Source organism: Periplaneta americana, chromosome 13 (genome assembly GCF_040183065.1).
Source record: "Periplaneta americana isolate PAMFEO1 chromosome 13, P.americana_PAMFEO1_priV1, whole genome shotgun sequence".
NCBI lineage: Eukaryota > Metazoa > Arthropoda > Insecta > Blattodea > Blattidae > Periplaneta > Periplaneta americana.
The window spans coordinates 155,079,122-155,092,087 of record NC_091129.1 but is presented as its reverse complement, the minus strand read 5'-3'; the positions used below and the strand labels follow the sequence as shown (position 1 = coordinate 155,092,087).

Below are 12,966 nucleotides of genomic sequence, written 5' to 3'. Positions count from 1 at the left end.
AATGTCTTCCGATCTGGACATTGTCGCTGTGGGTACCTCTCCTGGTACAAACGACGAGCCAGCGCAGCATTGCCGTCCGCCTTACCGTACATGAAGTGTATCTCTGCCAGCTCTTGATTTGAATACATGTCGCACAGTCTAACGCCTACACAACACTGAATGTAACCTTCGCCTCGGAATAAACTGTCAGAGTGCCCTTTTAATGTCTCCTTTGACGGCAACGACCTGCGGAAAGAAAAACGTTCCGGTGAATTTCAATGTTGTGAAGGCCATAACTCGGAATTTAAGCATTTCCGGACACATGTTGTAATGAACTATTTTGATTATCTATATGTGGGAAATACATACCTGAAATTATGCCCCGTATTTTTGAAACACCCTGTATATATTTCGAGAACTTCGTAGAAATACTGTACATACGTTTTCACTTTCACAGAAATCGAAAATGTGCTTTTGATTATTCCGTCTACCTACGTAGAGCTCATCTATTATTGCACCGATTTCGTTCATATTCAGTATTTAATTCGATAAAATATAAACCTTTAAAAGTTAATATGTCAACAAAACACAATGAAGTTTCTTTCAAATCGGGGCAGGCGAGAAACGAAACGGATCATGTTGTATCGAAGGAAAAACGATTAAAAAGATTTCCTACAAAAAATTACATTATTTACTCTCCCATTTTGATTCCTGTCCAAATCTCGACCACTTCTAGCACATAAAATTCACCGCGCAATGTTCAGGACCCACTCTTCAAGAATTAGGTAACGTGAAACATGACTTACTTACAAATGGCTTTTAAGGAACCGAGAGGTTCATTGCCGTCCTCACATAAGCCCCATCGGTTCCTATCCTGAGCAAGATTAATCCAGTCCCTACCATCATATCCCAACTCCCTCAAATTCATTTTAATATTATTCTTCCATGTACGTCTCGGCCTTCTCAAAGATCTTTTCTCTCAGGTCTCCCAACTAACACTCTATACGCATTTCTGGATTCACCCATACGTGCTACATGCCGTGCCCATCTCAAGCGTATGGATTCGATATTTCCAATTATGTTAGGTGAAGAACACAATGCGTGCAGTTCTGCGATGTGTTTCATTCTCCATTCTCCTGTAACTTCATCCTTCCTAGCCCCAAAATATTTTCATAAACACCTTATTCTCGAACATCCTTAACCTCTATTCCTCTCCCAAAGTGAGACTCTAAGTTTCATAACCATACAAAAGAACCAGTAGCGTAACTGTTTTATAAATTCTAACTTTCAGCTTTTTTGAGAGCGGGCTTACTTACTTACTTACTTACTTACTTACTGGCTTTTAAGGAACCCGGAGGTTCATTGCCGCCCTCACATAATCCCGCCATTAGTCCCTATCCTGTGCAAGATTAATCCATTCTCTATCATCATATCCCACCTCCCTCAAATCCATGTTAATATTATCTTCCCATCTACGTCTCGGCCTCCCTAAAGGTCTTTTTCCCTCCGGCCTCCCAACTAACACTCTATATGCATTTCTGGATTCGCCCATACGTGCTACATGCCCTGCCCATCTCAAACGTTTGGATTTAATGTTCCTAATTATGTCACATGAAGAATACAATGAATGCGTGCAGTTCTGTATTGTGTAACTTTCTCCATTCTCCTGTAACTTCATCCCTCTTAGCCCCAAATATTTTCCTAAGCACCTTATTCTCAAACACCCTTAACCTATGTTCCTCTCTTAAAGTGAGAGTCCAAGTTTCACAACCATAAAGAACAACCGGTAATATAACTGTTTTATAAATTCTAACTTTCAAATTTTTTGACAGCAGACTAGATGAGAAAAGCTTCTCAACCGAATAATAACAGGCATTTCCCATATTTATTCTGTGTTCAATTTCCTCCCGACTATCATTTATATTTGTTACTGTTGCTCCAAGATATTTGAACTTCTCCACCTCTTCAAAGGATAAATTTTCAAGTTTTATATTTCCATTTCGTACTAAGGTCTGGTCACGAGACGTAATTATATACTTTGTCTTTTTGGGATTTACTTCTAAACCTATATCATTACTTGCTTCAAGTAAAATTCTCATATAACTGTGATGTACCGAAGTACATGAGAGTAGGCCAACAAAGGAAAACGCATTAGGTAGAACTTAAAGTAAGAGGGATTAAATCCGGCATCGGAACCTGAATCCGGTGTGGCTTAGTGGATAAAGCGCCAGCACGTAAAGCTGGAAACACGGGTTCGAGTCCCGATGCTGGAAAGAATTTTTCTCCGTTCTACTGAATTTGATCGTAAAATTCTCATGTTTTCCGTAATAGTTTGTGGGTTTTCCGACCTAAAACCCTCAAAATTCCCCTTCGGTTGGAAACTACAGCTTTGGATTATGTTTTAAATTACACCTTGAGGTGTGCCGCATGTTGAAAAAGTTGAAAAAAGCTGCTTTAAAAGTTCAGACAGTAGAGTAGTTCTCCTAACGATGTCCATTTCTAAACTGCTCATATTTTTTATTCGATTTTAAGATTATGTTCAGATTGCACAGCCAAAAATATAACGCTGTCCACTATAGTCTTACTAATTCTAAGTACGGCATCTCTAGAAGTGTGTTTATCGTACAAGACAATTCAGCGCACCAACAATTTTATTTCTCTCCACCCCGGTTGAGATATAACTAAGGAACGGATTCCTATGTAATTAAATATTATTTTTGCTTGTGATAAAACACAATTAATAAAGTTAAAAATTCCGAACATGAAGTTTCAAGTTTATAACCCGAATTTTATTTCACATAATAACACATATTTTCACAAAAAAAATTATGTAAATACACATTTTCAGGAAAACTATTATAAACACATAAATCTTGGAGTTTTTTTACTTAAATAATTTTTATAAGAACTTTCAAACATTTTAAAACTAAATCAATTATGCCACTCAGAAGTACGTTATCTTTTTTAGAATTCTTGGTTGCTTCGTGTTTCTAAGCGCTGTGTGGTGTATCCGTGATCCATTTTTGTAATAGTATCGCCATAAGTTCTGAGAACTGCTAGGCAGCATATCAATGTTATTATTAGAGAATAAATTAACATGGACAAGGAGGAGAGATCTTGCAGCACTTAATTAGGAATGTTTATTGTTGCTGAAGATGATTTTATTGCACGATTTGTTTGTGAAAAACAACAGATAAGAGCTCGGGTATGAACATTATTTAATTTAAACAAATCTCTCGCCTCTCGCTCATGTCTCTCACGTAAGGCAGTATATCTTGTGATTCCCTTTTATCGGGCTTCGTCAATCGATATCCTTCAAGATATACTGAAAGATGGTTGTTTAAAAAAGGATTTGGCTTTCCTATTAGCAAATCTAAGCTTTTTATGTGACACCATAAAAAAGCTCGAAACATCCAAAAACCTGTTGTCTGAAACAGGGAGGTGCGTGCCGTGAAAACTAGACTCGCTACCAGGTTCAGAAGCACAAGTACTAAGGGACAAATTCCAGAATGTGTTTGGGAAAAATGGTGGATATAAAAAAATGTGTAAAGTTGCTCAAGTATTGGAGGGTGTGCCTATAGGTGAAATTGACGGTGTTTGTGTTTGTGGTATTCCTCTCTCTTTAAATGTGTACGTCTGACGTCCTGTGATGTGGAAAGATCGTTTTCACAGTATAAGTCGTTGTTCAGAGATAATCGGCATGCATTTGTGATGGAGAATTTGGAGATGACCTTTGTTGTTCACTGCAATTCTCGGCCAACTACTAGCACTCAAGTGTGGTTGGTGAGTACCTAGTAACATTTTTTTTTCCAAGCTAAGTAAGGTGTTTTTGTCATATTTAAAACAAAATATTTTTTTTTGTTTTTATGAAATATTTTCGTACTTTTTAGCACATAAAAAATTAATATATTTAAATTTTTTATCACATAAAAATCCGCTCCCTAGATATAACACGACTCATGTAATGAGGAGGTACAGATGATTTTCACCTCAACATCGCAGCTCGGTTGCCAGCTCCTGCAAGTCTGCAGCTGGAAGGCTCAATTTTTCTTTGTCTGTATGGACGCCTCTCTCTCACGTTATCGTTTCAACGGTTCAACGAATTTTACTCAGAGCGGGGAAATCCTCGGAATGGGCAAGACACTCACTCATTCCTTGCTGCTGTGAGTTTAACCTGGTACCTCAGGATGAGCAATAGTGCAGTCTTTCATCGACGCCGAATAATTTGAAATATTTGCAAGACTCCGCACAAAATCGTAGAAAACTTGAGTTGCTATTTATCAAAAATTTGTTTTCATATTTTATAGAAAATAACATCGTCTGATTTTTATGTAATACCCATGACAATTCCTGAATCCAAAAATGGCTGAAAACTACTACCTTTTCATCATTGCAGTGATGATGAACATGAGTTATTAGAATCGCTGTCACAACCCAATTTATCATTCTATCCTCCTTCATTACAGTTTTATTTTGAACAGTAAGTTTTTCTTTATTAAGAATTTATTAACTATCAATACTTACAAGCCACCGGCGTAGCTCGGTTGGCTAAGGGTACGTACACGTTAGAGCGACGATAAACGATAAAAGAAGCAGCGATGCTATATCATAGAGAATTGAAGCATGCATCGTCATTGAGGTGTGTATATTGAAGTAACGATAAAAGCGAAGATGCACGATGAAAGCGACGAAAAAGAAAAATTCCATTTTCGTCGCTCTTGTCGTTCATATGATCTCTGATTAAGATAATATTAATCTGTATAATTACCGATAGTTATCAATATATCCGAATATTTATCGACTTATTATTATTTCGGCGTATTAAATTAATTATTGTAGATATTGGCAAATTGATCAGTTGTGTATTTATTCGTCATATGTTATGTGATCACAAGAACCAATCACAACACAACGAATTTATACTATCTTTGGGATGAGAAACGGGTTGAATTTTATACTTATTTAAGTTATATTAACCTTGAACTTAGCAGCTGATATTTCCTATATATCTTCTTTCATTAAGTGGATGCATAGAATGTCTTCTACTAATAAATCAAAATGTTCGCTTCCCGCGACCTCGTTGCTCCGATATGAACACATGATTCTTTGATAATACCAAAGCGTCGCTAGATCATTTCTCTTATCGTTTATCGTTGCTCCAACGTGTACGTACCCTAAGGCGCTTGCCTGCCGATCCAGAGTTGCGCTCGGGCACGGGTTCGATTCCCACATGGTTTTTTTCAGAGATTTTACCCAACCGTAAGGCAAATATCAGGTAATCCTCGCCTCATCTCGCCAAATACAGACGTGGACAAATTATTAGACTAAAACGTTTATCTTTGAAACTTAATATAATCCGTCATATCAACTATCAGTATAATTCATAGAGTCTCAATTGTTGTGAATATGATTGTTTACATCTTATGATATATTTTTCCAATGATTAAGTATATTTTGTCTGGCTGTGTTGGTACCACTGGTGTTTTAATTATATACTGCAGAAGATATTCAACAATCTGTTCTCCCATGGCCTGCAAGAAGACCGGACATGAACGAAATTGAAAATGTGTGGTCTATACTGAAGGAGAAAGTGAACAAAAAGAGGCTTACAACAAAACATGGACTCATATAAGCACTGTCTGATATCTGGCTAAATGATGCTGATATTCAAAGAAAGTGTCAAACTTTGGTTTCCAGCATCCTGACAAAATCAACGTGTTAATAAAGAATAAGGGAATGTTCACAAAATATTAGTAACCTCCAGACTCAATTTTCAATTCATTATTTCTGTGCAAAATACATTTTTGTTCATTATTTCTGCCGATAAATACAGCTTTGTTACACATATAATTATTTTAGTCTAATAATTTGTCCACGTCTGTATTTCGCTACCACCAATTTCATCAACGCTAAATAACCTCGTAGTTGATACAGCGTCGTTAAATAATCAAGTTAAAAAATCAATACTTACATCGTATCACTGATCAGTAGGGAAAGGGATTTGGAGTATTATAAATAATGGTGAAACGTAGTATAGATATTTGTAGCTCAGTGACTGTCAAGCGAGCTGCGTCACAAAGCATGGACGAGTACAGTCCACTTCATACAAACTTACACGCAACGTGCTGTAAACGTATTTCAGAATAAAAAATTGAATGGTTTAATGACATATAGCGGCCTACATACATAATCTGCATTTCTTTTTGAACTACATGTGCTTTTCTTGGCAACGCACAAGACACCAATAAACAACATTACAAATAGACATAGTTAAATATCAACCTCTGCATCTTCGCGTGTCAGTTTACATATTGATGGTTGATAGACAGTTGTCTTCTGTATGGAACTCGCCTCTGAATATGTGTGTTTTTCTGTCAGGGCGTGTTAAATTAAAACCTTTATTTACAATATCATGAAATATGTTAATATGTATACAACGTATACTACAGTATTTACAATATATGCAATATACTACAATATTTACAATATAGCCTAATACAGTACCATTCAATGTTGAACAAAATGTAGAACCAAATGAAATGGCATTTTCAATTAATGCTTTGTTTTGTTCATGAAACAATTATTCCTGCTGTGCCTTGTTATAATAAATTGTAAATATTATTTTCAAATTTTCAAAATACAACTTTGCTCTGTTGCAAGGAAGGAAATTTTTTTAACATGGAAAAACTCCTCTCTACATCTGCAGAGACAATTGGAGAGTACTTGAAACAAGATACGTCAACTAAATTCAAATGCTGAATGACGTCATTGGGACACGTTCTTGTTAGTACATCTGAAATCCGACTAAGAATACTGTACCCATCATTTTAATCAAAACTCTGTTCATTTTTTCACCAACACTTTCTACTGCACTCAGTTTATTTACAATAGTTCTCATAATATTTATTTGCTCAACTAGTTCTACTCCTGACTTTTCTAATTGAATAATGGCATCCGGTAAATATCCAAAATTTGACTTAATATCCATGACTTCTTTCTCGATTATTCTATCATTTAGCAGTTCCTGGCATATTTGAATCGCAGCGGCATCATCGGGATCGAAAGACTGAACCACTTTCTTCACAGATTGGAGATGACGTGCGTAATAATTGCAAGCTTCTAACCATGAACTCCTTCCCGTAAGAACTGGACATAGGGGAATCAACAATTTAGGGAATTGTTTCCTGAATTTTGATACTCGATCTGGAGCTTTTACAAATATAGTCTTTCAATTTTGTATTGTTAGTTGGTTTCACTTTCGCATTGTACCTGCACTTCACTACTCTGAACTGCAAACCTGTATGTTGAAGTTCTTATGCGACAACTGTCCCGTTCACCTGCTGTTGACGTGCAGAGATCTGCGAGTATATCATGGAGGGGAGGACATGGTATAAAGGATTGTAAACAAATGGCTGTGTAGATGCCAATACTAGCTATTACTGCTCCAAATTCCGTTCCCTACTGATCAGTAAGGCTAAGAATTGTATGCCGTTACACTGCGCTTGATACGCCTCTGACTTCAGGTACCGGAACGTAATTGGTTGGGTGGGGGATTTCAGTGTGTTTCGTTCAGCAGTGAACTTTAGTTGATCGGTTACATTACGACCGAATACTGCTATTCTAACAGGCAACATTCAACGTCCTGTGAAGAAGAATAATAGCAAGATGCAGAGGACGAAATGTGTGCCTTAATTTCAAATGAGGAAATTTGTAATAATGATACAGATTTTGAGAAAAATAGTACTTGTGTAAAATATTTCAAACGTCCTCATTGTTTCTGCAGAAGTGAAACGAAGATTTCTAGATATAAGGCTGTGTTTCCTAGCAACAGGCAATCATTCTCCTTTGAAAATTTGAAAATGTAGTTTGTTGTTCACTGCAACAATATATGAAATGAAAAATTATGTAAAACAAAATAGTAATATGCGTTACAAGAGCGGTATGTTGAAGTTTTCATGTTCGAGGAAAAGTTTGAAAAAGCGAAACGTAGTTGAGCTTTTTTAATTTCCGAGAACATGAAAACAAACATACCGCTCGTGTATCGTACATTATTTTGTGCGAAGATCGTTTATTACATACCTGAAAGAGGATTTCTAATTAGTTGCAATGAAATCTCCATCTTGGTTTCTGTTCAATGACGGAAAATTTGCAAAACAAATATATCTATCTTGAACATTGTTGTTTTAAAATGTTTTCTGTGTTTACTATACTCCAGCAGGCCGTGACATACGTCTGTCTTTTTTTTCCCCCAGTCTATGATGAGTCTGGAATCTTGTTGATTTTTTCACAGCTTCTTTAATGTTACTTGCATTACAAATGCAGTAACTTTTGTGGTGTTGTAGGGTTTACTTAATTTTTGCAAATATTTAAAAACAATAATTAACAGTGCAATTTAGGTGAAATTGCAGTGGTAAGTTTCCAATTTATAATTATTACTATATTGAACGTCTTTAAAAATAATATGTTAAAAGCCTAAAGCAGTAAAATGCCGCTTAAGCGGTAAGAATAGGGAAATTGTTATGTGTGTTACGTTGGGAATACTGAATGTGGTATTTCACACTTACCGCGTATTGGTTTTGTGCGGAAAGCAAGCAAATACGCACGATCTCGCACAAATGTAATTTGTTATTCACTGTAACAATATTATGAAATGAAAAATTATGTAAAACAAAATAGTAATATGCGTTACAAGAGCGGTATGTTGAAGTTTTCATGTTCGAGGAAAAGTTTGAAAAAGCGAAACGTAGTTGAGCTTTTTTAATTTCCGAGAATTGAAAGAAAACATGCCGCTCGTGTATCGTACATTATTTTGTGCGAAGATCGTTTATTACATAACTGAAAGAGGAACTTCTAATTAGTTGCAATGAGATCTCCATCTTGGTTTCTGTTCAATGACGGCAAATTTGCAAAACAAATATATCTATCTTCAACATTGTTCCTATAAAATGTTTTCTGTGTTTACTATACTGTAGCAGGCCGTGATACACGTCTGTCTTTTTTTCCTGCAGTCTATGATGAGTCTGGAATCTTGTTGATTTTTTCACGGCTTCCTTAATGTTACTTGCATTACAAATGCAGTAACTTTTGTGGTGTTGTAGAGTTTACTTAATTTTTGCAAATATTTAAAAACAATAATTAACAGTGCAATTTAGGTGAAATTGCAGTAGTAAGTTTCCAATTTATAATTATTACTATATTGAACGTCTCTAAAAATAATAAGTTAAAAGCCTAAAGCAGTGAAATCAATATGTCACTTAAGCGGTAAGAAGAGGGAAATTGTTATGTGTGTTAGGTTGGGAATACTGAATGAGGAATTTTAGACTTTCCGCGGATTGGTTTTGTGCGGAAACCAAGCAAATACGCACGATCTCGCACAAACGTAATACTGTACACTATCAAATTAACATAGGTCTAGTGAAATAATAAGACTGATACTTGTCAATGTTATATTAGGTGTATTTTCTACAGACAGAAAATAACATGTAGTCAATAATGAGATTATGATGGAACTGAATATATTTGGAACACGAAATAGGAAAACATGTAGCAAACGAGATGAAAAAAATACTGGATAAACATTATGGATATTTAGCTATACGTAAAATTTGTGACTATTTCAAATGAGGGCATTTATAATATTGATACAGATTTTGAGATAGATAATGCTTGTGTAAAATATTTCAAATATGTCCTAATTGTTTCTGCAGAAGTGGAACGAAGTTTTTCGAGATGTAGGGCTGTGTTTTTTAGCAACAGGAAATCATTCTCATTTTAAAATTTGAAAATGTGGTTTGTTATTCACTGAAACAATATATGAAATGACAAATTATGTAAAACAAAAACGTAATACACCTTCATACAATAAAAAGGCTGATACTTGTCAATTTTATATTATGTGGATTTTCTACAGACAGAAAATAAAATGTCTTCAAAATAGTAACATTTTTCTTTAACAAAGAAAATGATGTATTAAAATTTTTCTGTAGCAGATAATTGCGTTTGGAAGTCAAAGAAGTAGTTTTCAAGCACCCAATGCTGAGGACTAACTTACCGTGGTGATAAGCATGATTTCAACCGAACGAAAGACACTGCGTTAACTCACCCCAACTCTGAGATGTACTCAAAGTCAGAGGAGACTTTATTTTATTTTATAAGGCTATTTTACGACGCTATATCAACATCTAGGTTATTTAGCGTCTGAATGAAATGAAGGTGGTAATGCCGGTGAAATGAATCCGGGGTCCAGCACCGAAAGTTACCCAGCATTTGCTCGTATTGGGTCGAGGGAAAACCCCGGAAAGAACCTCAACCAGGTAACTTGCTCCGACCGGGGTTCGAACCCGGGCCACCTGGTTTCGCGGCCAGACGCGCTGACCGTTACTCCACAGATGTGGACCAGAGAAGACGAAGCGCACTGGTAGTATACAGCGTATTCCGAATCTCACCGGTCCGGTGGCATCAATGACGTCACGTTGCAGCGAAATAAGGAACAAAACTGCTGGAAGGATCTATGGCTGTCATGGCGACTGTAAAAGTTGTTGTCTGTGCTACGCTAGCAAAATTTTGCGAAATATTCGTACTGCCATCTCGTTCAAAGAAAAGATAGCATAAACAATTTATTTCTTGAACCGGTAGTAATAACTGGTCCGTTGACATGTTCGTTCATAAGCCATTAACATATTGTTTTTACGTTGTGCTCATTACAAACAACACAGCAGAACTAAAGCAGAACACACCGCCATGACACAACAGTGCACGATGTCATTCGTCTGCTAATTCCCGCCCTATATAAGAACCAATCAGATTCACTGATGGCGGCTGATGGAGACTGCCACCACCTCTGCAAGCTGATGGCACCGGTGCGACACCGGTGGAGCATCAATGACGTCATCGGTGAAATTCGGAACACCGTGATGCCATCGGGTTGCTCACCGGTGAGATTCGGAATACGATCATAACGGCATATATTTCTCAGGCCTACTGATCATGGGCGAATCCAGAAATGCATATAGAGTGTTAGTTGGGAGGCTGGAGGGAAAAAGACCTTTAGGGAGGCCGAGACATAGATGGGGAGATAATATTAAAATGGATTTGAGGGAGATGGGATATGATGATAGAGAATGGATTAATCTTGCTCAGGATAGGGACCAATGGCGGGCTTATGTGAGGGCGGCAGTGAACCTCCGGGTTCCTTAAAAGCCAGTAAGTAAGTAAGTAAGTAAGTAAGTAAGTCAGTAAGTAAGTAAATAAGTAAGTAAGTAAGTATCATCAGCTAAGTACAAGATCTCATTATAACAATTTACTCATTATACCCTACCACAAGACATCTTTATATTCTTCATCCTATACAGTTTCAGTTGCTAGAAATTGGAACTCGCTTCCGAGTGATATAAGGGGTTGTTGGACAATTGCTTCATTTAGGTCAAAATTACATAAATTCTTACTTAACAGATGAATTGCTGATTAATATTTGTTACTTATAATGAAACTAACATCTGTCCATTCTTATTATTATTATCTTTAATTTCTCTAAATAGATTTACAAAACCTCTAATGGCAATTGCATTAATATTCTCATTATAGAAATAGAAATATATATATTCTCCCTGTAACATAGTCCTAGTAAGCTTATATTAAATTAATTTTCATCATTTTACTAGCTATCTCAAATATTAAATTAATTATAATTCATTGAATTAAATTAGCTCATAAATTAAGTTACTACTTTACCTTATAGATTTATCTAAATTTAAATAAATATGTAGTGAAGATTATTGCTGGAGAACCTTTAAGTGTAGTGAAAATATTTGTAATTTAAATTTATGTATTGTATTGATTAAGGCTGGTTGAGTGGAAGAGAAGGCCTTATGGCCTTAACTCTGCCAGCGAAAATAAAACATTATTATTATTATTATTATTATTATTATTATTATTATTATTAAGTAAGTAAGTAAGTAAGTAAGTAAGCAAGTAACTGATCAATGATCACTTAACAAACACACACCCGTGACGACGATCACAATAAGAAACGACCTCTGAAACTGAATGCTGATAACTGTTTTTGTAACAAGTTTAATTGTTTATAAAGAATGTTGAATATTAATAATAATGTATTAATTTATATTAGATAAAAATACAGCAAAATACATTGTTTTTACTTATGGTTTATTTAACGACGCTCGCAACTGCAGAGGTTATATCAGCGTCGCGTCGTCGGAATTTTATCTCGCAGGAGTTCTTTTACATGCCAGTAAATCCACTGACATGAGCCTGTCGCATTTAAACACACTTAAATGCTATCGATCTGGGACGGGATCGAACCCGCAACCTCGAGCATAGAAGGCCAGCGCTATACCAAGTACGCTGCCAAGGCCGACTCCTCGAAATGTTGTTTATAGCATCCCCTATTCCTTGTTTAATTTAGCAAGCTTTTCCTGAATTATTCTGTATAGCCTATTTAAGAATATCTAGGCATTAATTTTTGGGCTGCACCGCATAAATTAAACCATCCTGCCAGAGATTCTAAACCACGTGTAACCAACACTACTTGTGTATGCTCCTCGTCATATTATATAGTCTGTGGCAATGCTCTTTTCGACTTGGATGTTAACTTCATCACTTGCACCTCTCACGTATATGACAGGTTCATTTCCCTTTAATTTGGCTTCTACCTCTCATAGGAAGCGGAATTTCTGAGTATTGGACAGTGGCGCATTGCGCAGAGAGCCATATTGCTTACGGATCCGATTAAATAATAACGTATTCCCTAGCACGCGTCCTGTGTTTGATAAATACAGCAAAAAAGCTTGGAATATTAAATCATGTGAGAGAAATAATTCAGTCTTATTCAATATTATTTTTTCAGAATTTGGTTTGTTGGTTTATTTTCATTGCCGACCATTTCATAACCAAATAATCGGTTCTTCTCAACTGCTCATGTCTTCATACCCATTTTAAAATATGTACTTTCTTTACAAATTCGTTTGT

General features: G+C 36.0%; 1 protein-coding gene across 6 annotated transcripts in view; it reads left to right on the top strand.

The window, feature by feature from the left end:
• LOC138712568 (cubilin) overlaps positions 1-12,966 on the top strand; it is a 909,639-nt gene that overhangs the window by 297,522 nt on the left and 599,151 nt on the right. The gene's annotated exons all lie outside the window — the stretch shown is intronic.